Source organism: Bombina bombina, chromosome 6, assembly GCF_027579735.1.
Source record: "Bombina bombina isolate aBomBom1 chromosome 6, aBomBom1.pri, whole genome shotgun sequence".
Taxonomy (NCBI): domain Eukaryota; kingdom Metazoa; phylum Chordata; class Amphibia; order Anura; family Bombinatoridae; genus Bombina; species Bombina bombina.
Window position 1 is genome coordinate 708936320 of NC_069504.1, and position 25623 is coordinate 708961942.

Genomic DNA, 25623 nt, shown 5'->3' on the forward strand with positions numbered 1-25623 from the left:
GAACTTTCCCCCTGTTCTTCTTCTCTTCTAGCGGGCACCCACGTGACATCCACGGACGCATCGTCATCATCAACAGTATACGCTGTGAGCCTGACACAAAAAAGCATACTGATGTTTCACAGTCCAAAAAGTTTTTATTTTTTTAAATGTACACTTACACTACTATTAAACTAGATATGAGTGGTGGCACTGGGCAAGTGGGCACAGTATATGCTGTGAGCCTGACACAAAAAAGCAGACTGATGTTTCACAGTCCAAAAAGGTTTTTTTTTTTAAAATGTACACTTACACTACTATTAAACAAGAAATGAGTGGTGGCACTGGGCAAGTGGGCACAGTATACGCTGTGAGCCTGACACAAAAAAGCAGACTGATGTTTCACAGTCCAAAAAGTTTATTTTGTTTCAAATGTACACTTACACTACTATTAAACAAGATATGAGTGGTGGCACTGGGAAAGTGGGCACAGTATACGCTGTGAGCCTGACACAAAAAAGCAGACTGATGTTTCACAGTCCAAAAAGTTTTTATTTTTTTAAATGTACACTTACACTACTATTAAACAAGATATGAGTGGTGGCACTGGGCAAGTGGGCACAGTATACGCTGTGAGCCTGACACAAAAAAGCAGACTGATGTTTCACAGTCCAAAAAGTTTTTATTTTTTTAAATGTACACTTACACTACTATTAAACTAGATATGAGTGGTGGCACTGGGCAAGTGGGCACAGTATACGCTGTGAGCCTGACACAAAAAAGCAGACTGATGTTTCACAGTCCAAAAAGGTTGTTTTTTTTAAATGTACACTTACACTACTATTAAACAAGAAATGAGTGGTGGCACTGGGCAAGTGGGCACAGTATACGTTGTGAGCCTGACACAAAAAAGCAGACTGATGTTTCACAGTCCAAAAAGTTTATTTTGTTTTAAATGTACACTTACACTACTATTAAACAAGATATGAGTGGTGGCACTGGGCAAGTGGGCACAGTATACGCTGTGAGCCTGACACAAAAAAGCAGACTGATGTTTCACAGTTCAAAAAGTTTTTATTTTTTTAAATGTACAGTTACACTACTATTAAACAAGATATGAGTGGTGGCACTGGGCGAGTGGGCCCAGTATAAGCTGTGAGCCTGAAACAAAAAAGCAGAATGATGTTTCACAGTCCAAAAAGTTTTTTTTTTTTAAATGTACACTTACACTACTATTAAACAAGATATTAGTGGTGGCACTGGGCAAGTGGGCACAGTATACGCTGTGAGCCTGACACAAAAAAGCAGACTGATGTTTCACAGTCCAAAAAGTTTTTTGTTTTTAAATTTACACTACTGTTACACCAGATATGAGTGGTGGCACTGTGCAAGTGGGCACAGTATACGCTGTGAGCCTGAAACAAAAAAGCAGACTGATGTTTCACAGTCCAAAAAGTTTTTTTTGTTTTTAAATGTATACTTACACTACTATTAAACAAGATATGAGTGGTGGCACTGGGCAAGTGGGCCCAGTATACGCTGTGAGCCTGAAACAAAAAAGCAGACTGATGTTTCACAGTCCAAAATGTTTTTTTTGTTTATAAATGTACACTTACACTACTATTAAACAAGATATTAGTGGTGGCACTGGGCAAGTGGGCACAGTATACGCTGTGAGCCTGGCACACACGCTGGCAGGCAACTGCAATTAGATTACACTAGCAGACTGATGTTTCACAGTCGAAAGTTTTTTTTTTTTAAATGTACACTACTGTTACACCAGATATGAGTGGTGGCACTGGGCAAGTGGGCCTAGCACACACGCTGGCAGGCAGGCAACTGCAATTAGATTACACTAGCAGACTGATGTTTCAAAGTCAAAAAAGTTTTTTTTTTTTAAATTTACACTACTGTTACACCAGATATGAGTGGTGGCACTGGGCAAGTGGGCCTGGCACACACGCTGGCAGGCAGGCAACTGCAATTAGATTACACAAGCAGACTGATGTTTCACAGTCAAAAAAGTTTTTTTTTTTTAAATTTACACTACTGTTACACCAGATATGAGTGGTGGCACTGGGCAAGTGGACCTGGCACACACGCTGGCAGGCAGGCAACTGCAATTAGATTACACAAGCAGACTGATGTTTCACAGTCAAAAAGGTTGTTTTTTTTAAAATTTACACTACTGTTACACCAGATATGAGTGGGGGCACTGGGCAAGTGGGCCTGGCACACATGCTGGCAGGCAGGCAACTGCAATTAGATTACACTAGCAGACTGATGTTTCACAGTCCAAAAAGTGTTTTTTTTTTAATTTACACTACTGTTACACCAGATATGAGTGGTGGCACTGGGCAAGTGGGCACAGTATACGCTGTAAGCCTGGCACACACGCTGGCAGGCAGGCAACTGCAATTAGATTACACAAGCAGACTGATGTTTCACAGTCCAAAAAATTTTTTTTTTTAAATTTACACTGCTGTTACACCAGATATGAATGGGGGCACTGGGCTAGTGGGCCTGGCACACACGCTGGCAGGCAGGCAGGCAGGCAACTGCAATTAGATTACACTAGCAGACTGATGTTTCACAGTCAAAACATTTTTTTTTAAAATTTACACTACTGTTACACCAGATATGAGTGGTGGCACTGGGCAAGTGGGCACAGTATACGCTGTGAGCCTGGCACAGACGCTGGCAGACAGGCAACTGCAATTAGATTACACAAGCAGACTGATGTTTCACAGTCAAAAAAGTTTTTTTTTTTTAAATTTACACTACTGTTACACCAGATATGAGTGGTGGCACTGGGCAAGTGGGCACAGTATACGCTGTGAGCCTGGCACACACGATGGCAGGCAGGCAACTGCAATTAGATTACACAAGCAGACTGATGTTTCACAGTCAAAAAGTTTTTTTTTAATTTACACTACTGTTACACCAGATATGAGTGGTGTGGCACTGGGCAAGAGGGCCTGGCACACACGCTGGCAGACAGGCAACTGCAATTAGATTACACTAGCAGACTGATGTTTCACAGTCAAATTTTTTTTTTAAATTTACACTACTGTTACACCAGATATGAGTGGGGGCACTGGGCAAGTGGGCACAGTATACGCTGTGAGCCTGGCACACACGCTGGCAGGCAGGCCACTGCAATTAGATTACACAAGCAGACTGATGTTTCACAGTCAAAAAGTTTTTTTTTTTAAATTTACACTACTGTTACACCAGATATGAGTGGTGTGGCACTGGGCAAGTGGGCCTGGCATACACACTGGCAGGCAGGCAACTGCAATTAGATTACACTAGCAGACTGATGTTTCAAAGTTAAAAAAGTTTTTTTTTTTTAAATTTACACTACTGTTACACCAGATATGAGTGGTGTGGCACTGGGCAAGTGGGCCTGGCACACACGCTGGCAGGCAGGCAACTGCAATTAGATTACACTAGCAGACTAATATTTCACAGTCAATTTTTTTTTTTTTTTTAAATTTACACTACTGTTACACCAGATATGAGTGGTGTGGCACTGGGCAAGTGGGCCTGGCACACACGCTGGCAGGCAACTGCAATTAGATTACACTAGCAGACTGATGTTTCACAGTCAAAAAAGTTTTTTGTTTTTTTTAAATTTACACTACTGTTACACCAGATATGAGTGGTGTGGCACTGGGCAAGTGGGCCTGGCACACACGCTGGCAGGCAGGCAACTGCAATTAGATTACACTAGCAGACTGATGTTTCACAGTCAAAAAAGTTTTTTGTTTTTTTTAAATTTACACTACTGTTACACCAGATATGAGTGGGGGCACTGGGCAAGTGGGCACAGTATACGCTGTGAGCCTGGCACACACGCTGGCAGGCAGGCCACTGCAATTAGATTACACAAGCAGACTGATGTTTCACAGTCAAAAAGTTTTTTTTTTTAAATTTACACTACTGTTACACCAGATATGAGTGGTGTGGCACTGGGCAAGTGGGCCTGGCATACACACTGGCAGGCAGGCAACTGCAATTAGATTACACTAGCAGACTGATGTTTCAAAGTTAAAAAAGTTTTTTTTTTTTAAATTTACACTACTGTTACACCAGATATGAGTGGTGTGGCACTGGGCAAGTGGGCCTGGCACACACGCTGGCAGGCAGGCAACTGCAATTAGATTACACTAGCAGACTAATATTTCACAGTCAATTTTTTTTTTTTAAATTTACACTACTGTTACACCAGATATGAGTGGTGTGGCACTGGGCAAGTGGGCCTGGCACACACGCTGGCAGGCAACTGCAATTAGATTACACTAGCAGACTGATGTTTCACAGTCAAAAAAGTTTTTTGTTTTTTTTAAATTTACACTACTGTTACACCAGATATGAGTGGTGTGGCACTGGGCAAGTGGGCCTGGCACACATGCTGGCAGGCAGGCAACTGCAATTAGATTACACTAGCAGACTGATGTTTCACAGTTAAAAAAGTTTTTTTTTTAAGTTTACACTACTGTTACACCAGATATGAGTGGTGTGGCACTGGGCAAGTGGGCCTGGCACACACACTGGCAGACAGGCAACTGCAATTAGATTACACTAGCAGACTGATGTTTCACAGTTAAAAAAGTTTTTTTTTTTAAATTTACACTACTGTTACACCAGATATGAGTGGTGTGGCACTGGGCAAGTGGGCCTGGCACACACGCTGGCAGGCAGGGAACTGCAATTAGATTACACTAGCAGACTGATGTTACAAAGTCAAAAAAGTTTTTTTTTTTTAATTTACACTACTGTTACACCAGATATGAGTGGTGGCACTGGGCAAGTGGGCCTGGCACACACACTGGCAGGCAACTGCAATTAGATTACACTAGCAGACTGATGTTTCACAGTCAAAAAAGTTTTTTTTTTAAATTTACACTACTGTTACACCAGATATGAGTGGTGTGGCACTGGGCAAGTGGGCCTGGCACACACACTGGCAGGCAGGCAACTGCAATTAGATTTCACTAGCAGACTGATGTTTCACAGTCAAAAAAGTATTTTTTTTTAAAATTTACACTACTGTTACACCAGATATGAGTGGTGTGGCACTGGGCAAGTGGGCCTGGCACACACGCTGGCAGGCAGGCAACTGCAATTAGATTACACTAGCAGACTGATGTTTCACAGTCAAAAAAGTTTTTTTTTTTAAATTTACACTACTGTTACACCAGATATGAGTGGTGTGGCACTGGGCAAGTGGGCCTGGCACACACGCTGGCAGGCAGGCAGGCAACTGCAATTAGATTACACTAGCAGACTGATGTTACAAAGTCAAAAAAGTTTTTTTTTTTTAATTTACACTACTGTTACACCAGATATGAGTGGTGGCACTGGGCAAGTGGCTTGGCAGGCAGGCAACTGCAATTAGATTACACAGGGGAAAAAAAATAAAAAATGATGTTCTAGCCCTAAAAAGGGCTTTTTGGGGTGCTGTGCTTACAGCAGAGATCAGATGAGTCCTTCAGGACTGTAGTGGACACTGAATACTCTAGCCTAGCTATCAATTTCCCTATTAAATCACCAGCAGCTACTCTGTCCCTCATCTCACTAACAATGCAGCTTCCGAATGAATCTAAAATGGCTGCTGTTCAGGACCTGGGAGGGAGGGTCTGCTGCTGATTGGCTGGAATGTGTCTGCAGACTGTGACATACAGGGTCAAAGTTTACTCAATGATGACAAATAGGGGGCGGATCAAACATTGCATATGTTCGCCCGCAGCGGCGAACGCGAACATGCTATGTTCGCCGGGAACTATTCGCGACATCACTAATTAAGACACACACATATTTAGAATATTCACTATTGTATAGTTTACACGGATATGATTGTAAATATGTTGGATGTATTATTTCCTGGACATTTATATTATAGACACATATTATGATGTTCAGAATTGATAATCATAATTAATTTATTCATTATTCTTTAGATGTATCCCTTGCATTTGTGATCATGATTCTTAGATTAGAGTTAATGTAGGAAATTTTAAGTAAAATATGGTATTGGCTGCCACACGTAAAAAATTATTGAGCATACTTGGATATTCATTTGGCCACATAGCACTTATTAGAAAACACACTGATTTAAGCACTTTTTGTCTTGTATAGTTTTTATTAATTTCTAATGTGTTGGGCACATTATATTCTGAACATATATATCATCACAGTTTATGTTTGTTCAGTATTTATGGCCTATTGGTATATATCATCACAGTTCATGTTTTTCTAGTATTTTTGATCTATTGGTATATTATATATCATTTAGTTTGAACGTAGTAATGACGTGTCAGTAATCCGGCTAATTATGTTGATTGTAGATAGAGGATTCTTTCCCCTGTTAAGATGTGACGCGTCCCCATGTTATTGTGGATCGTAGTGGAGGTCCGTCGATGGGCGGGGTTAGCCCGCTGTCATTAGGAAGTACACACCCCCATCCAATAGGCTAAAAATAATGTTATCATGGGCCAGCCCTTCTAGTGTTCGTGAACCAATCAATACAGTGTGTATGTGAAATACGGATTAGCATAGTGTGCAGGCAAAATACGGATATAATACATTTTATACCATTTATGTGGATGGTTTAATGATAATCGCAACAATGAAAAACAACCTCAGACAACCGCTGTAAATCACTAACACATGAAAGTCTTTAGAATATAAATTATATATAAGAATGGAATCGGATTTAGAAGAGTTTGCACTCATGTATTGCTAAGCCGTAGAAAAACACGAGTAATCTATGCTCATGATCAAACACACTTGGGCAATGAGTTTAAAACAAAAAGAGACAAAGTGGGTTGTGAGTAATAGCATGATATTAATGATGAACTGTATATAACATAAAATCCCTATGAATGTGTTATATATTATGGGATATGAATGTGAATGGAGATAATATATATATATATTTTGTATTATCTGACATGTATAGAAATTGCTGGTCAATATCTTTTTTATAGGTTTATGATAGTTACTTTGCAGTCTTGTGTTTATATGTGTATTTGATGTTTGAAGCCTATGTAACCAAACACTGAGATCATCAGGTGTGTGTGATACTAATTAAGGGAACACGCCCCTCTGACAGGGAGGCTAATGTTAGTTAGTATTAGGTAGTAGATATAAAAAGCAGGTTAGAAGCATGGTAGATATTATGCCTGAAGAAACAGCTTGTATGCCGAGAAACGCATTGCATCTATAGGGGGCAAGATTGTACACCCCCCTTCCACTCTTTTGTACATTTATTTTTTAACTTTGTTTTTATAATAAATAGTATTTTTATCTTACAAAAATACCTTTGTGAGTGGTTCCATTTACCTGCACCTGCTTGAATGGGAGCCTAACAAACAGGATTTTGCCATACCTGGATACTGCATACTGAAGAATAGTTCCTTGGTGGTGAGCTGACACACCACATCCAAATCTGCCAGCTTGTTCCTACTAGCACATAGGTGTGCTCACCCAATATGTGAGTACCCACTTTTTGACCTGTGTTAAGCTACTATTAGATCCCTAGTGATCTGCATTATTTGGTGCTTGTTTTGTGTTTCATCTTTCCACTGCAGTAAATGACTGATATCCTTTGTGGGTGAGCTGTCACAACTGGTAAAAACGGCAGCCTGTTCCTACAAGCACATAGGTGTGCTCAAAAGCCTTGTGAGTACCCATTTGGCTTTAAATTTTCTGTGGCACGTTTGAATTTGATAATACCACACATGAGGCGCCCCTTTGTTTTGTCTTTTATAGCTCTCCCCATTGATGTCTATGGGGAAATTGTGCATGAGCACGTACAACCAGCTCACTGCTGACTTAAGCAGCACTGGTATTGGAGTGCGGTATGGAGCACAATTTTGCTCTACGCTTACTTCTTGTCTTTTAAAGCCGGGTTTATAAAAACCTATAATACCCGCGCTGTAGGTAAGTGAGCGGTGACAATAACGTGCAAGTTAGCACCGCACCCCTCATAACGCAAAACTCGTAATCTAGCCCTATATTACAAAAAACAAACAAACACAAAATAAAAAAGAAATGATCAAATATTTAAACTAATTACACCTAATCTAATAGCCCTATCAAAATAAACAAGCCCCCCAAAATAAAAAACCCTAGCCTAAACTAAACTGCCAATAGCCCTTAAAAGGGCCTTTTGCAGGGCATTGCCCCAAAGAAATCAACTCTTTTACCTGTAAAAATAATACAAACAACCCCAACAGTAAAACTCACCACCCACACAACCAAACCCCTCAAATAAAATCCTAACTAAAAAAACCTAAGCTCCCCATTGCCCTGAAAAGGGCATTTGTATGGGCATTGCCCTTAAAAGGGCATTTAGCTCTTTTTCCGCACAAACCCTAAGCTAAAAATAAAACCCACCCAATAAACCCTTAAAAAAAAAAGGAAATTTATGCTTACCTGATAAATTGATTTCTTCTATGATACGACGAGTCCACGGATTCATCCTTTACTCCTGCTAACAGGAAGTGGCAAAGAGCGCCACAGCAGAGCTGTCTATATAGCTCCTCCCTTGACTCCACCCCCCAGTCATTCGACCGAAAGTATAGGAAGAAAAAGGAGAAACTAAAAGGTGCAGAGGTGACTGAAGTTTTAAACCAAAAAATAGAATCTGTCTTAAATTGACAGGGCGGGCCGTGGACTCCTCGTATCATAGAAGAAATCAATTTATCAGGTAAGCATAAATTTCCTTTTCTTCTATAAGATACGACGAGTCCACGGATTTATCCTTTACTTGTGGGATACAATACCAAAGCTATAGGACACGGATGAACGGGAGGGACAAGACAGATACCTAAACAGAAGGCACCACTGCTTGTAGAACTTTTCTCCCAAAAATAGCCTCCGAAGAAGCAAAAGTATCAAATTTGTAAAATTTGGAAAAGGTATGAAGAGAAGACCAAGTTGCAGCCTTACAAATCTGTTCAACAGAAGCATAATTTTTAAAAGCCCATGTGGAAGTCACCGCTCTAGTAGAATGAGCTGTAATTTTTTCAGGAGGCTGCTGTCCAGCAGTCTCGTATGCCAAACGGATGATGCTTTTCAGCCAACAAGAAAGAGAGGTAGCCGTAGCTGTTTGACCTCTATGCTTTCCAGAATAGACAACAAACAGAGAAGATGTTTGACGGAAATCCTTGGTCGCTTGCAAGTAAAACTTCAAGGCACGAACCACGTCCAAGTTATGTGACAGACGCTCCTTCTTAGAAGACGGGTTAGGACACAGAGAAGGAACAACAATTTCCTGATTAATATTCTTATTAGAAACAACCTTAGGAAGGAATCCAGGTTTAGTACGCAAAACTACCTTATCAGAATAGAAGATAAGGCGAGTCGCATTGTAACGCAGATTGCTCAGAAACTCTTCGAGCAGAAAAGATAGCTACTAAAAACAGAACTTTCCAAGATAGAAGCTTAATATCTATGGAATGCATGGGTTCAAACGGAACCCCTTGAAGAACATTTAGAACTAAATTCAAACTCCATGGTGGAGCAACAGGTTTAAACACAGGCTTAATTTTAACCAAAGCCTGGCAAAACGACTGAATGTCTGGGACATCAGCCAGGCGCTTGTGTAGTAAGATTGACAAAGCAGAAATCTGTCCCTTTAAGGAACTAGCTGATAACCCCTTCTCCAATCCTTCTTGGAGAAAGGACAAAATCCTAGGAATCCTGATCTTACTCCATGAGTAGCCTTTGGATTCGCACCAATAAAGATATTTACCCCATATCTTATGATAAATTTTCCTAGTGACAGGCTTTCGAGCCTGAACCAAGGTATCAATGACCGACTCAGAGAATCCCCGCTTAGATAAAATCAAGCGTTCAATCTCCAGGCAGTCAGCCGCAGAGAAACTAGATTTGGATGTTGGAACGGACCCTGAATGAGAAGGTCCTGTCTCAGTGGCAGTTTCCACGGTGGCAGAGATGACATTTCCACCAGGTCTGCATACCAAGTCCTGCGTGGCCACGCAGGCACTATCAAGATTACCGAAGCCTTCTCCTGTTTGATTCTGGCAATCAGACGAGGTAGGAGAGGAAAAGGAGGAAACACATAAGCCAGGTTGAACGACCACGGTAATGCTAGAGCATCTATCAGTACTGCTTGAGGATCCCTTGATCTGGACCCGTAACAAGGAAGTTTGGCATTCTGACGAGATGCCATCAGATCCAATTCCGGTGTGCTCCATTGATTAATCAATTGTGCAAACGCCTCCGAATGGAGCTCCCACTCCCCCCGGATGAAAAGTCTGACGACTTAGAAAATCCGCTTCCCAGTTGTCAGGTCCTCTTTTTTCCCTCCCGTCTGTCCCTTTAAGAAATGCCTCATAAAATCTCACACCTTCTGTTTCTCCTTGCTGGATTATTGATTGACTCACACTTGAGGTTGCGTGTTCTCAGAGCCAATCCGGCTCTTACCTGCTTGTTCCTATTCTCAGCCTACACCGCAGCTCCTCTCAGCTATCCTCCGCTCACTACGCTGCTAACTTGAGATCGCTGTGTATCTCCCTCTGCCTACTGACCTACGTCATGAGCTACAGCCCCGGTAGGCAAGTCTCACTCACAGTCAGCCTTGCACAGCGTACACACGCAACAGCTCTTCAAGGATCTCCGGTCTCCCCCTCAGTGACTCCCTCGGTCAGGTTGTATGATACCATCTGTTTACCCTCTTATTCACCTGTCGAGTGATATACTGTAGCAGGATTGTTGTTTGTCTATTTATCACCATAATAGACTGCCGTAACTCCTTAATTGCCATCTTTGTTTCTTACGGTCTTCTGTGTCCGTGTGAGAGACCTACAGCAGGCTGAGATCAAGACAGAAGGGTTAACTTTGACTTCAGCTGATAGTCGTTAACCCCTCTGTCACAAACCAACGTTATCCTAAAGATCTGACTTGGTATATAACTGCACATATTGTGAATGCTAACTTTACACCCATTCAATAAGACATTTTATACTATAAATTCTATAAGATCTGAGCAAACAAAGCACTTATTATAACAGCTTGTAATATATGTAATATAATAATCCAGCCTAATGAAGTGCTTAAATTCAAAATGGATTTAAGTGAAATAACTAATCAAGTAACAACGCTTACTCAGCGTATGGATAATTTCTCCCAGATATTAAGGGAGGTACAAATGGAAAATCAAGTCTTAAAAGACTGCCTTAGAGAAATGTATGCAGCCAAACCTACCCATACAGAGGTATCCCCTGAACCTCAAGTCTCACTACCTGACAAGTTCAGTGGAAACAGGGCAGGTTATAAAGAATTTAGAAATGCGTGTTTGTTATTGTTTGAACTAAAGCCAAGAACATATAACACAGATAGGTTAAAAGTCTTGACCACAATTTCCTACTTAAGGGGAGAGCCGCGTGTTTGGGCTGATAGTTTGTATGAAACCCAAAATCCTATACTGAACTCTTTTCAGGAATTTTTGAAAGCACTTTCATCATTATATGATGACCTTTTTAAGCAAGAATCTGCTGAGACATCTCTCAGAACCTTGAGACAAGGCAAACATCCTGTGGAGGATTACATCTCACAGTTTAAAGTCATTGCCATAGAGTCTAAGTGGAATGAGACCTCTTTAAGACATCAGTTCAGAATCGGGCTCTCTGAAGACATTAAGGATGAGCTCTCTCGAATTGGCATTCCAGAGAGATTGGAGGATCTATTTAATCTCTGTACCACTATTGACAGGCGTTTACGTGAACGTAAACAAGAGAGGGCTAACACCTCGGCATCATATAAGAGATACTCACCTTCCTCTGCACCACCAAAGGAGGCAGAGACTCCTATGGATATTGGCTTCCTTCAAGGACCACTCTCCGCGGAGGAAAAGGGTAGAAGATGGGCATTAAGATTGTGTGCGTACTGCGCTTCCCCAGAGCATGATGTGAATGGTTGTCCACTGCTTAAAAAGTCAAAAACTGGTAAGGCTACTCTAAGCTCATTAACCCTTTCTTTACATAAACAAATCCAATCTCACGTAACACTTCCCCTTACTTTACAGTGGGATCTTCACCGCTTAAAGGTTGATGCCATAATTGACACCGGGGCATCAGGAAGCTACATAGATATAGAGTTTGTTAAGTGTAATAAAATACCCTCCCTAGCAAAACTGTCTCCTGTTTCTGTTAATTTGGTTGATGGTTCATCTCTCTCAACAGGTCCTGTAACACATGAAACTACACCTTTGCTACTCTGTACAAGTTCCGGACATAGAGAATCTATTTGCTTTGACATCATTCCCAGTCCTCCTTACCCAATAATACTAGGGCTTTCATGGCTACAAGTACATAAACCAACACTTGACTGGCAACATATGACGTTACCTTAACATCTCCATATTGTACTCAGACATGTTACCCATTAAACAATATCTTACTCACATCTAACCACAACATTCCTTGTGCTTACACTGATTTCCAAGATGTATTTAACAAAACTGAAGCTCAGTCCTTACCACCTCACAGGTCATACGACTGCCCCATAGACCTCTTACCTGGTGCCACTATACCTGTAGGTAATATTTACCCGATATCCAAGCCTGAACTAGATCATCTGAAACTATACCTCCAAGAAAACCTAGCAAAGGGCTTTATAAGACCTTCCACTTCCCCAGCGGGAGCTGGAATCTTTTTTGTTAAGAATAAAGACCAGTCTCTCAGGCCTATAATCGACTATAGAGAGCTTAACAAAAGAACTAAGAAAAACAGTTACCCGTTACCGCTCATTCCTGAGCTAATAGAGAGATTATGCACTGCCAAGGTATTCACAAAATTGGACCTCCGGGGTGCGTACAATCTCATACGAATGAGAGCTGGAGATGAATGCCTTACGGCCTTCAGAACCTGATACAGCCTTTTCGAGTACACAGTTATGCCGTTCGGGTGATATAATGCTCCAGCAACATTTCAGTGCTTTATAAATGATATATTCAGAAACATCCTAGATACCTTTATTGTCGTCTATCTCGACGATATTCTTATATTTTCAGATAACCAACAACACATCACACATTTCACAAACTTCAAAAAACTCCAGCCACCATATCAATTTAAAAGACCTTTATTTTCTTATCCTGGGTCCAAACATACAACGTTTCAAGCCAATGTGGCTCTTAGTCATGTACATCTTAATTATACAGGTTCATGCTTTTTATACCCTCACCTGTTAATTATTCATCAACTGTTCATTAACCCATTGTGTGGAAAAACATGTATTGCAACATGCAATAGTGACACCTGTTGGTTGTAAAATATAGTACACTCTTTTTTACTTTTGATGTCTCTTTGTTTTTCAATAGAATGGGTGAACAGTATACATATCATTTAAAATATAAACATAAAACCTATATACAATATTAAAAGAGGAGCATAAAATCCAAACATCCACAATGTCTGCACAGTCTACAGAGTATATTTACATCAATCAAGATTTATTCCTTTACAGAGTGTATTTTTATTGAGAAAATATCTTTCACTTTAATTGATTCATTTATCCTTTATTTTACCATTATAACACCCTGCTATTCACAAGCCATTTTATGCGCCCATGATCAACCAGAAAATATACAAACAATCCTAACCTTATCCCTGTGTGATTTCCTTTAGTAAAATAGACTCCAATCAAAGTCTTTATTAAGGCCCTTGGGGATAAGGCAATCCAGTTTGTGAATCCAGAACATCTCCCTAACTTTTAGGAGATGCTCTCTATCGCCCCCCCTCCTTGGTTTCATCACCTGGTCTATGACTAAGAATCTAAGCTGACTTATGTTATGACCTGCAGAGAGGAAGTGAGAGGATACTGGTGCTTCTTTATTATTACACCTTATGTTAGATTTGTGTTCCGTTATCCTCTCCCTTACCTCTCTGCAGGTCTCGCCAATATAAATAAATCCACACGGACATTTAATCATGTAAATAGCATATGTTGCTCTACATGTAAAATGTTTGTTTATTGTAAACTTCCTACCACTCGTAGGATGGTAGAAGTATTTGCCTTTTATCATTGAGCTGCAATGGCTACAATTTAAACATGGATAGCAGCCATTATTGCTACTACCAATTGTTGATTGTATACTTCTCTTTCCAGGGCCTATGTCTGTGTGTATGATCCAATCCCTAATTCTTTTATTTCTCTTGTACGCAATCATTGGTTCTTTTTTAAAATCTTCCACCTGTGGATTGCATTCCCTAGGATACCTGCAATCTTTCCACTCAATCTATTATGCTGTGTTACAAATATCATGTTGTTCTCATTTCTTTTGTCTGTCTGTTTTTGGCTCTGTCCTAAACCCTCCTCAACATTCACAAGCTGTTCTGTTATTAATTTTTCTGGGTAGTTCCTAGTAATGAACTTATTGGCCATTTCTCCCAGTCTCTGTTTGCACTTGCTACTATCTGAGACAATCCTCTTCACTCTAGTGAACTGACTCTTGGGTATTGCTCTGAACACACTTTCTGGGTGGCAACTACCATACTGTAACACATTGTTCTTATCAGTTTTTTTTGTGTACAGGTCAGTCTCCAAGAAACCTTTATCCTTATAAACATAAGTATCCAAATACTCTACTCCTACCTCGCTCATATTTAAACTGAACTTCAATCCATTCACTGAACAATTAAGATCTTCTATAAATGATAAAAGGCTCACAACGTCGCCCCCCCACACGCCAAACACATCATCGATAAATCTCCACCAGGAGATACCATATGTTTGAAAATTAATGTTGGAGTATACAAAATGTTCCTCAAAACTACTCATAAATATGTTGGCGTATGTGGGGGCGACGTTGGAGCCCATTGCTGTACCCTGTTTTTGGAGGTAGTAAGTGTCCATGAATAAAAAATAGTTCTGATAGAGAATAATAGTCAACAGATTTATCAAAAACTCAATCTCTTGGGCAGTATAATTGCTACTAGATTTCAATATATTTTCTACTGCTGCAATTCCACTAGTATGCCTAATAGAGGTATACAAACTGGAGACATCTAGTGTAAATAATATGCATTTATCCCCAACCTGCCCAAGATTTTTGAGTTTGGATAAAAAATCATTTGTGTCCCTTATATAAGAGGTAGTTTTCTGTATTAAGGGTTGTAATACTTTGTCCAAAAAGACAGAAATGTTTGACTGGCAATACAAATAATGAGGATAAGATCAATTGTTGTACACAGAAACCCCTTGATGATAATAATAAGTGTGATATTGTTTGCAACAGTGACTCTCTGAACAAGGCTGTGTTGGGACATTTCTCAGAATCTAATACTAATCACGGTGTTTCACAAGTGGCTAGCTCACAGCTAGCATCTGAAGTTTTGTATGACAATGTTTTATTTGACACTAATAATTTAGTAACTAATTTATCTAATTACGTTCTCAGTAATGAGGAACTCACAGTATTAAACAAGGGTTTATCATATTGTTTGGATGACACTTTGAATGATTTCACTGTTTTTCAGGATTTACACAGGTTTTTTAGAAAACTAAAATTAAGGATATATTTTTCTTTACAGAAAGATGTTGGTCACAAGTTCACTGAAGGGACACAAAAAAACAAAATCAGATTTGATAATGTTAAAGATTTTGGTATTAATAGAAAGAGTAAATTTACACCCACACGTACACATAGTATCACAACCTATATGAACCTTGTTCAGAGAGAGATAAATATCTTATTAAAGAAAGATGAAAAAAGGAAACTGGTACAAAAAAATAAGAAAGACAAATTAGCAATACAATCACTAAGAGGTAATACTGATATAATCATCAAGGAGGCGGACAAGGGTGGGGCGGTGGTTATACTTAATAAATCAGACTATATAGAGGAGATTGAACGTCAACTAGCAGATAGTCAAGTATATGAAAAACTAACCAGAGACCCCACTATACAAATTAACAAGGAAATAGAGAACATATTGCAATCAGCAGTTAAGAGGGAGATCATTTCAGAGAAATTTAAAGATGATTTATTTGAGAAAAATCCCATTAGACCTGTTATTTATGTGTTACCTAAGATCCATAAAGCTATTAATAAACCACCTGGGCGCCCTATTGTGGCTGGAATAGGGTCTGTATTCTCAAACATTTCTGTCTTTTTGGACAAAGTATTACAACCCTTAATACAGAAAACTACCTCTTATATAAGGGACACAAATGATTTTTTATCCAAACTCAAAAATCTTGGGCAGGTTGGGGATAAATGCATATTATTTACACTAGATGTCTCCAGTTTGTATACCTCTATTAGGCATACTAGTGGAATTGCAGCAGTAGAAAATATATTGAAATCTAGTAGCAATTATACTGCCCAAGAGATTGAGTTTTTGATAAATCCGTTGACTATTATTCTCTATCAGAACTATTTTTTATTCATGGACACTTACTACCTCCAAAAACAGGGTACAGCAATGGGCTCCAACGTCGCCCCCACATACGCCAACATATTTATGAGTAGTTTTGAGGAATATTTTGTATACTCCAACATTAATTTTCAAACATATGGTATCTCCTGGTGGAGATTTATCGATGATGTGTTTGGCGTGTGGGGGGGGCGACGTTGTGAGCCTTTTATCATTTATAGAAGATCTTAATTGTTCAGTGAATGGATTGAAGTTCAGTTTAAATATGAGCGAGGTAGGAGTAGAGTATTTGGATACTTATGTTTATAAGGATAAAGGTTTCTTGGAGACTGACCTGTACACAAAAAAAACTGATAAGAACAATTTGTTACAGTATGGTAGTTGCCACCCAGAAAGTGTGTTCAGAGCAATACCCAAGAGTCAGTTCACTAGAGTGAAGAGGATTGTCTCAGATAGTAGCAAGTGCAAACAGAGACTGGGAGAAATGGCCAATAAGTTTATTACTAGGAACTACCCAGAAAAATTAATAACAGAACAGCTTGTGAATGTTGAGGAGGGTTTAGGACAGAGCCAAAAACAGACAGACAAAAGAAATGAGAACAACATGATATTTGTAACACAGCATAATAGATTGAGTGGAAAGATTGCAGGTATCCTAAAAAAACATTGGCACATCATTAGGGAATGCAATCCACAGGTGGAAGATTTTAAAAAAGAACCAATGATTGCGTACAAGAGAAATAAAAGAATTAGGGATTGGATCATACACACAGACATAGGCCCTGGAAAGAGAAGTATACAATCAACAATTGGTAGTAGCAATAATGGCTGCTATCCATGTTTAAATTGTAGCCATTGCAGCTCAATGATAAAAGGCAAATACTTCTACCATCCTACGAGTGGTAGGAAGTTTACAATAAACAAACATTTTACATGTAGAGCAACATATGCTATTTACATGATTAAATGTCCGTGTGGATTTATTTATATTGGCGAGACCTGCAGAGAGGTAAGGGAGAGGATAACGGAACACAAATCTAACATAAGGTGTAATAATAAAGAAGCACCAGTATCCTCTCACTTCCTCTCTGCAGGTCATAACATAAGTCAGCTTAGATTCTTAGTCATAGACCAGGTGATGAAACCAAGGAGGGGGGGCGATAGAGAGCATCTCCTAAAAGTTAGGGAGATGTTCTGGATTCACAAACTGGATTGCCTTATCCCCAAGGGCCTTAATAAAGACTTTGATTGGAGTCTATTTTACTAAAGGAAATCACACAGGGATAAGGTTAGGATTGTTTGTATATTTTCTGGTTGATCATGGGCGCATAAAATGGCTTGTGAATAGCAGGGTGTTATAACGGTAAAATAAAGGATAAATGAATCAATTAAAGTGAAAGATATTTTCTCAATAAAAATACACTCTGTAAAGGAATAAATCTTGATTGATGTAAATATACTCTGTAGACTGTGCAGACATTGTGGATGTTTGGATTTTATGCTCCTCTTTTAATATTGTATATAGGTTTTATGTTTATATTTTAAATGATATGTATACTGTTCACCCATTCTATTGAAAAACAAAGAGACATCAAAAGTAAAAAAGAGTGTACTATATTTTACAACCAACAGGTGTCACTATTGCATGTTGCAATACATGTTTTTCCACACAATGGGTTAATGAACAGTTGATGAATAATTAACAGGTGAGGGTATAAAAAGCATGAACCTGTATAATTAAGATGTACATGACTAAGAGCCACATTGGCTTGAAACGTTGTATGTTTGGACCCAGGATAAGAAAATAAAGGTCTTTTAAATTGATATGGTGGCTGGAGTTTTTTGAAGTTTGTGATTGTGCTGTGGACCTGGCAAGTCTGCTGCTCCGTGCCCCATAAGAGAAAGATTCAGGTGTGCTGTTTTCCACTTATTGGATTTAACACATCACACATGTCAGAACAGTGTTAGCGCGTCTTCGAGAGCATAAGTTATATGCCAAACTTGAAAAGTGTGAATTTGATTGTTCCCAAGTCACTTTTTTGGGTTATGTCATCTCTAACACTGGAATTAAGATGGATGACTCAAAAATTCATGCTATAACTCAATGGCCAATACCAAAATCCAGGAAAGAGGTGCAGAGGTTCCTTGGCTTCGCCAATTTTTATCGCAAGTTTATTCGGAATTTCGCCCACACAGCCAGACCACTCACTGATCTGACTAAGCAAGGTAAACCATTCAACTGGACAACAGACTGTCAAAAGGTGTTTCAACAACTAAAGACAGATTTCACCACTGCGCCCATATTAAAATTCCCTGACTCCGCTTTGCAGTATATTATAGAAGTTGACGCTTCAGATTATGCTCTGGGGGTTGTGCTGTCGCAGAAACAGTCTCTCACTGACACAATGCATCCTGTCGCCTATCTATCCAGACTTATGGTACCTGCTGAACGCAATTACCCTGTAGGGGAAAAAGAACTCCTCGCCATAAAGTCAGCATTTGAACAGTGGTGGCACCTACTAGAGGGTGCAACACACCCAATAATTATAATAACAGATCATAAAAATTTACAATATCTTCAACAAAACAGAACTTTGTCAGCCAGACAACTCCGCTGGAATTTATATTTCTCTCGGTTCGACTTTATCATCACCTACCGACCGGGCTCTCGTAATGGTAAAGCAGATGCCCTCTCCAGAAGGGATAATAGGCTACCAACTTTAGATGCCCAATCTACTATCATCCCCAAATCAAAATTTATTGGTCTTACTGTAAATTGTCATCCAGAATTCCAGACAAGTCAGACCCAAGACCCCACAAAACCTCTCCATCTACTGCAATTGGATAAAAATGGGATCTATCACCATGATAACCTATTCTACATACCACCTGCATACAGGTTAGAACTTCTACAGTCTAGTCATGACTCCCCACTCACAGGTCATATGGGGGTACAAAAAACTCTGGAACTTCTTCGACGAAGATATTGGTGGCCAGCAATGGCCTCATCAGTTCAGGAATATGTATCACAATGCTCTGTCTGTGCTACCTCTAAACCCACTCATCGGTTTCCTATAGGTCTCCTACAGCCATACCCAGTACCTGAGACTCCATGGTCTCATATTGCAATGGACTATATAGTTGATCTCCCAAAATCCTCCATATTGGTTGTGGTCGATCTCTTGTCTAAAATGGCTCACTTCGTACCAGCAATTGGACTACCTACAGCACAGCAAACCAGTGATATGTTCATTAAGGAGATTGTACGTCTACATGGGCTTCCCACAGTAATATTAACGGACAGGGGTTCGCAGTTTACTTCACGATTTTGGAAAAGTCTTTGTCACACACTACATATAACCCAAAAACTCACTACCTTATATCACCCCCAGACTAACGGGCAAGCCGAGCGCACCAATCAATGGTTGGAGCAGTACCTCCGTTGCTTCTGTTCAAATCAACAGAACTCTTGGGCAACTCATCTCTCTTTGGCAGAGTTTGCCTACAATAACACCTCCAATTCTTCAACTGGACTCAGTCCATTCTTCATCAACCATGGTATACATCCTAGGATCAGCTTCCTACCCTATACAACTTCCTCCAACCCGAAAGTGAACGATAACGTTAACGATATCTCCCAAACATTTACGGTTGCTCACCACAACATACAACATGCGCAAGCCTCTCAGAATTTTTTTTATGATTTACGTCATACACCTCAACCTAAATACCAAGTCAGTCAACTAGTATGGTTGTCAACCAAAAAATATGAGGTTACATACACCTTCAAGGAAATTAAGTAAGCTTTTTATTGGCCCCTTCCCGATCATTGCTGTCAGGAATCCCACAACAGTGACCTTGCAACTCCCCGATACATACAAAATCCATCCCACGTTTCATGTATCTCTGGTTAAACCTTGTCTCTCAGATGCTTTGACACCCAACTCTCTCTCTCATGATGTCACTCAAGATCCGGAATATGAGGTGCAAGCTGTTCTCGACTTCAGACGCCGACGAGGAGTTCTTGAATATTTGATACACTGGAAAGGGTTCGATCATTCTGAGGACTCTTGGGAACCTGCTACCTCTGTATTCGCTCCCAGGTATGTTTCGATCTATCATCGCCGGAATCCCGATAGGCCTGGTCCGTGAACCCTCACTGTGGGTTCCTTTGGGGGTCCTCTTTTTTCCCTGCCGTGTGTCCCTTTAAGAAATGCCTCAACCTATAAAATCTCACACCTTCCGTTTCTCCTTGCTGGATTATTGATTGACTCACACTCGAGGGTGTGTGTTCTCAGAGCCAATCTGGCTCTTACCTGCTTGTACCGATTCTCAGCCTACACCGCAGCTCCTCCCAGCTATCCTCCGCTCACTACACTGCTAACCTGAGATCGCTGTGTATCTCCCTCTGCCTACTGACCTACGTCATCAGCTATGGCCCCGGTAGGCAAGTCTCACTCACAGTCAGCCTTGCACAGTGTACACACGCAACAGCTCTTCAAGGATCTCCGGTCTCCCTCTCAGTGACTCCCTCGGTCAGGTTGTATGATACCATCTGTTTACCCTCTTATTCACCTGCCGAGTGATATACTGTAGCAGGATTGTTGTTTGTCTATTTATCACCATAATAGACTGTCGTAACTCCTTAATTGCCATCTTTGTTTCTTACGGTCTTCTGTGTCCGTGTGAGAGACCTACAGCAGGTTGAGATCAAGACAGAAGGGTTAACTTTGACTTCAGCTGATAGTCGTTAACCCCTCTGTCACAAACCAACGTTATCCTAAAGATCTGACTTGGTTATAACTGCACATATTGTGAATGCTAACTTTACACCCATTCAATAAGACATTTTATACTATAAATTCTATAAGATCTGAGCAAACAAAGCACTTATTATAACAGCTTGTAATAGATGTAATACCAGTTCTCCACTCCTGGGATATATATTGCTGATAGATGGCAAGAGTGAGTCTCTGCCCATCGAATTATTTTGGAAACCTCTATCATCGCTAGCGAACTCTTTGTTCCCCCTTGATGATTGATATATTCTACAGTCGTGATATTGTCCGACTGGAATCTTATGAAATTGGCCGAAGCCAACTGAGGCCACGCCTGAAATGCTTTGAATATCACTCTCAGTTCTAGAATATTTATTGGTAGTAGGGACTCCTCCTGAGTCCACACACCCTGAGCCTTCAGGGAATTCCAGACTGCACCCCAGCCCAAGAGGCTGGTGTCACTATGACCCATGCTGGCCTGCGGAAGCACATTCCCTGGGACAGATGATCCTGTGACAACCACCAAAGAAGAGAGTCTCTGATCTCTAGATCCAGATTTATCCGCGGAGATAAATCTGCATAATCCCCATTCCACTGTCTGTGCATGCACAGTTGCAGTGGTCTGAGATGTAAGCGAGCAAACGGAATTATGTCCATTGACGCTACCATTAGTCCAATTACCTCCATACACTGCGCCACTGATGGCCGAGGAATGGAATGCTCGGCAAGTGGTTAGGATCTTTGATTTTCTGACCTCCGTCAGAAAATTTTTCATGTCTACCGAGTCTATTAGAGTTCCTAGGAATGGAACTCTTGTCAGAGGAACAAGTGAACTCTTTTTTATGTTCACCTTCCACCCGTGAGTTGTTAGAAAAGCCAACACGATGTCCGTGTGAGATTTGGCTAGATGGTAAGTTGACGCCTGAATAAAAATATCGTCCAGATAGGGCGCCACTGCTATGCCCCGCGGCCTTAGAACCACCAGAAGGGACCCTAGCACCTTTGTGAAAATTCTGGGAGCTGTGGCCAACCCGAAAGGAAGGGCCACAAACTGGTAATGTTTGTCCAGGAAGGCGAACCTGAGGAAATGGTGATGATCTTTGTGGATAGGAATGTGAAGATACGCATCCTTCAAATCCACGGTAGTCATTTATTGACCCTCCTGGATCATTGGTAAAATTGTCCGAATGGTCATCTTGAAGGATGGAACTCTGAGAAATTTGTTTAGAGTTTTGAGATCTAAAATCGGTCTGAAGGTTCCCTCTTTTTTGGGAATCACAAACAGATTGGAGTAAAACCCCTGCCCTTGTTCTACTTTTGGAACTGGGCAGATTACACCCATGGTATATAGGTCTTCTACACAGCGTAAGAACGCCTCTCCTTTTTGTCTGGTTTACAGACAAACGTGAAATATGAAATCTCCCCCTTGGGAGAGAATCTTTGAATTCTAGACGATAACCCTGGGTCACGATTTCTAATGCCCAGGAATCTTGAACGTCTCTTGCCCAAGCCTGAGTGAAGAGAGAAAGTCTGCCCCAACTAGATCCGGTCCCGGATCGGGGGCTGCCCCTTCATGCTGTCTTGGGAGCAGCAGTGGGCTTCTTGGCCTGTTTACCTTTATTCCAGGTCTGGTTAGGTCTCCAGACTGACTTGGATTGTGCAAAATTCCCCTCCTGCTTCTTGGCGGAGGAGGCAGTAGAGGGGCCACCTTTAAAGTTTCGAAAGGAACGAAAATTATTTTGCTTGGCCCTCATTTTAACCATCTTGTCCTGAGGAAGGGCATGGCCCTTACCTCCAGTAATGTCGGAAATTATCTCCTTCAGTTCAGGCCCGAATAGGGTCTTACCCTTGAAAGGAATAGCTAACAGCTTAGATTTTGATGACACATCAGCAGACCAAGACTTAAGCCATAACGCTCTACGCGCTAAAATGGCAAAGCCTACATTCTTTGCCGCTAATTTAGCCATTTGAAAAGCGGCATCTGTAATAAAAGAATTAGCTAGCTTGAGAGCCTTATTTCTATCTAAAATATCATCTAATGGGGTCTCAACTAGAGCTGCAACAACTAATCGTCATAATCGATAATAATCGATTATTAAAATAGTTGTCAACGAATCTCATAATCGATTAATTGGTTTTTCAACCTTTATAAGTATATATTCATTATTTTTAGAGTGGACTAGATATTTCCCCTAACCTTATAGCTGGTTATAACATTGCATATAGATATTCAAGATATTTTTATGTTAGAATGAAGTCAAGGCTGTCTTTGAGAGGCCCCTTGCAAAGGTAGAAAACACTTAGCATTGGTGAAGAGCTAACAAAGATAAATATCCCACTTTGGTGAAATTGGCAAAACCCTACTTATACACCGCAACAGCCTTTTCTCTGCTGCAGGAAATATAGCTGCAAACAGAGAAACAGCCTTAGCCAGAAGCATGTGGACATGTTGAGATTTTTGCATTTCAATGCAAAGTTTCTGAAAGAGTGAATAACAGAATGTTATTAACAGTGATAGTCTAACTCTTTCTAGTTCTACCTCTTTTCTAACAGTTTGTGGTTTTGTTTTGTTTAATTATAAAACTGTGCTCTGCTGCTTAAAAATTGAAGAAAAAGTTGTGTTAATGTAAAGTTTTAGTCTGAAGTTTATATTTGTAACACTCATTATGTGGATTTTATTTAAAACATAGAAAACTATTATTGATTCTCTTTTTATCCGATTAGTTGATTAATCGAAAAAAAAAATCGGCCGATTAATCGATTATGAAAATAATCGTTAGTTGCAGCCCTAGTCTCAACCTTAAGAGACTCCTCTAGAGCCTCAAACCAAAAAGCTGCTGCAGTAGTTACAGGAACAATGCACGCTATAGGTTGTAGAAGAAAACCCTGATGAATAAACAATTTCTTTAACAGACCCTCTAATTTTTTATCCATAGGATCTTTGAAAGCACAACTGTCCTCAATAGGTATAGTTGTACGCTTAGCCAGGGTAGAAATAGCTCCCTCCACCTTAGGGACCGTCTGCCAGGAATCCCGAATGGTGTCAGTTATAGGAAACATTTTCTTAAAAGTAGGAGGGGGAGAGAACGGAATGCCTGGTCTATCCCATTCCTTGGTAACAATGTCCGAAATTCTTCTAGGGACTGGAAAAACAATAGTGTAAGTAGGGACCTCTAGATATTTATCCATTTTACACAATTTCTCTGGTGGAATGACAATAGGGTCACAATCATCCAGAGTCGCTAAAACCTCCCTGAGTAACAAGCAGAGGTGTTCAAGCTTAAACTTAAACGCCGTCATATCTGAGTCTGTTTGAGTGAACATCTTTTCTGAATCAGAAAGTTCTCCCTCAGACAGCAATTCCCCCACCCCTAAATCAGAACACTGTGAGGGTACATCGGAGATGGCCAATAAAGCATCAGAGGGCTCAGCATTTACTCTAATACCGGACCTACTGCGCTTACCCTGCAAACCAGGCAGTTTAGATAATACCTCTGTAAGGATAGTAGACATAACTGCAGCCATATCTTGCAGGGTGAAAGAATTAGACGCACTAGAAGTACTTGGCGTCGCTTGGGCGGGCGTTAAAGGTTGTGACACTTGGGGAGAAGTAGATGGCATAACCTGATTCTCTTCTGACTGAGAATCATCCTGAGACATACTTTTATCAGCTAAAATATGTTCTTTGCAATGTAAGGCCCTCTCAGTAAATGAGGGACACATTTGAAGTGGGGGTTCCACAATGGCTTCTAAACACATGGAACATTGGCTTTCCTCAATGTCAGACATGTTAAAACAGGCTAGTAATGACCACAAACAGACTTGAAAACACTTTATTTTGTGAAAAAAATAACAATCTGAAAAAACGGTACTGCGCCTTTAAGAGAAAAAAAGCATACCATTTTTCCAAAACTGCTTTAAAATGATAAAATTATCACAATTTTATGATAAATGCATCCCAACTTGTCAGCTAAGTTTGCCCCACAAGGAAAGGAATACTTAACCCTTAAGACCAAAAAACGTTATGCTAAAAAAACGTTAAATTCAATAAAAAACACCCCCTGCACTTCGCCACAGCCCTGCTGTGGCACCTACCTGCCCTCTGGGGTCTGCAAAATCGGAGTAACCCTTCGATGAGGCCCAAACTGTCCTGAAAGGCCCACCGGAGTTGGAGCTTGCTACTTGTCTGGGAAAAAACAACTGCGCAACTGAGGCACGAAAATAGGCCCTGCCCATCTCACTCGATGTCTCACAGCCTAAAATAACCGCACCAGAGCGGTCTAAAACCTAGCCATGTGGGTTCATATACCCATTTAGTGAAGCCATGTGTACCCTCCATTCTTAAAATAAAGTAAAAACGTTTGTCATAAAAAAACGTTATCTTTAACTCCCAACATAGAAACGTTTGCCCACAAACATCATATCATCAGTGTCAACCATTTTTTTTATAGCCC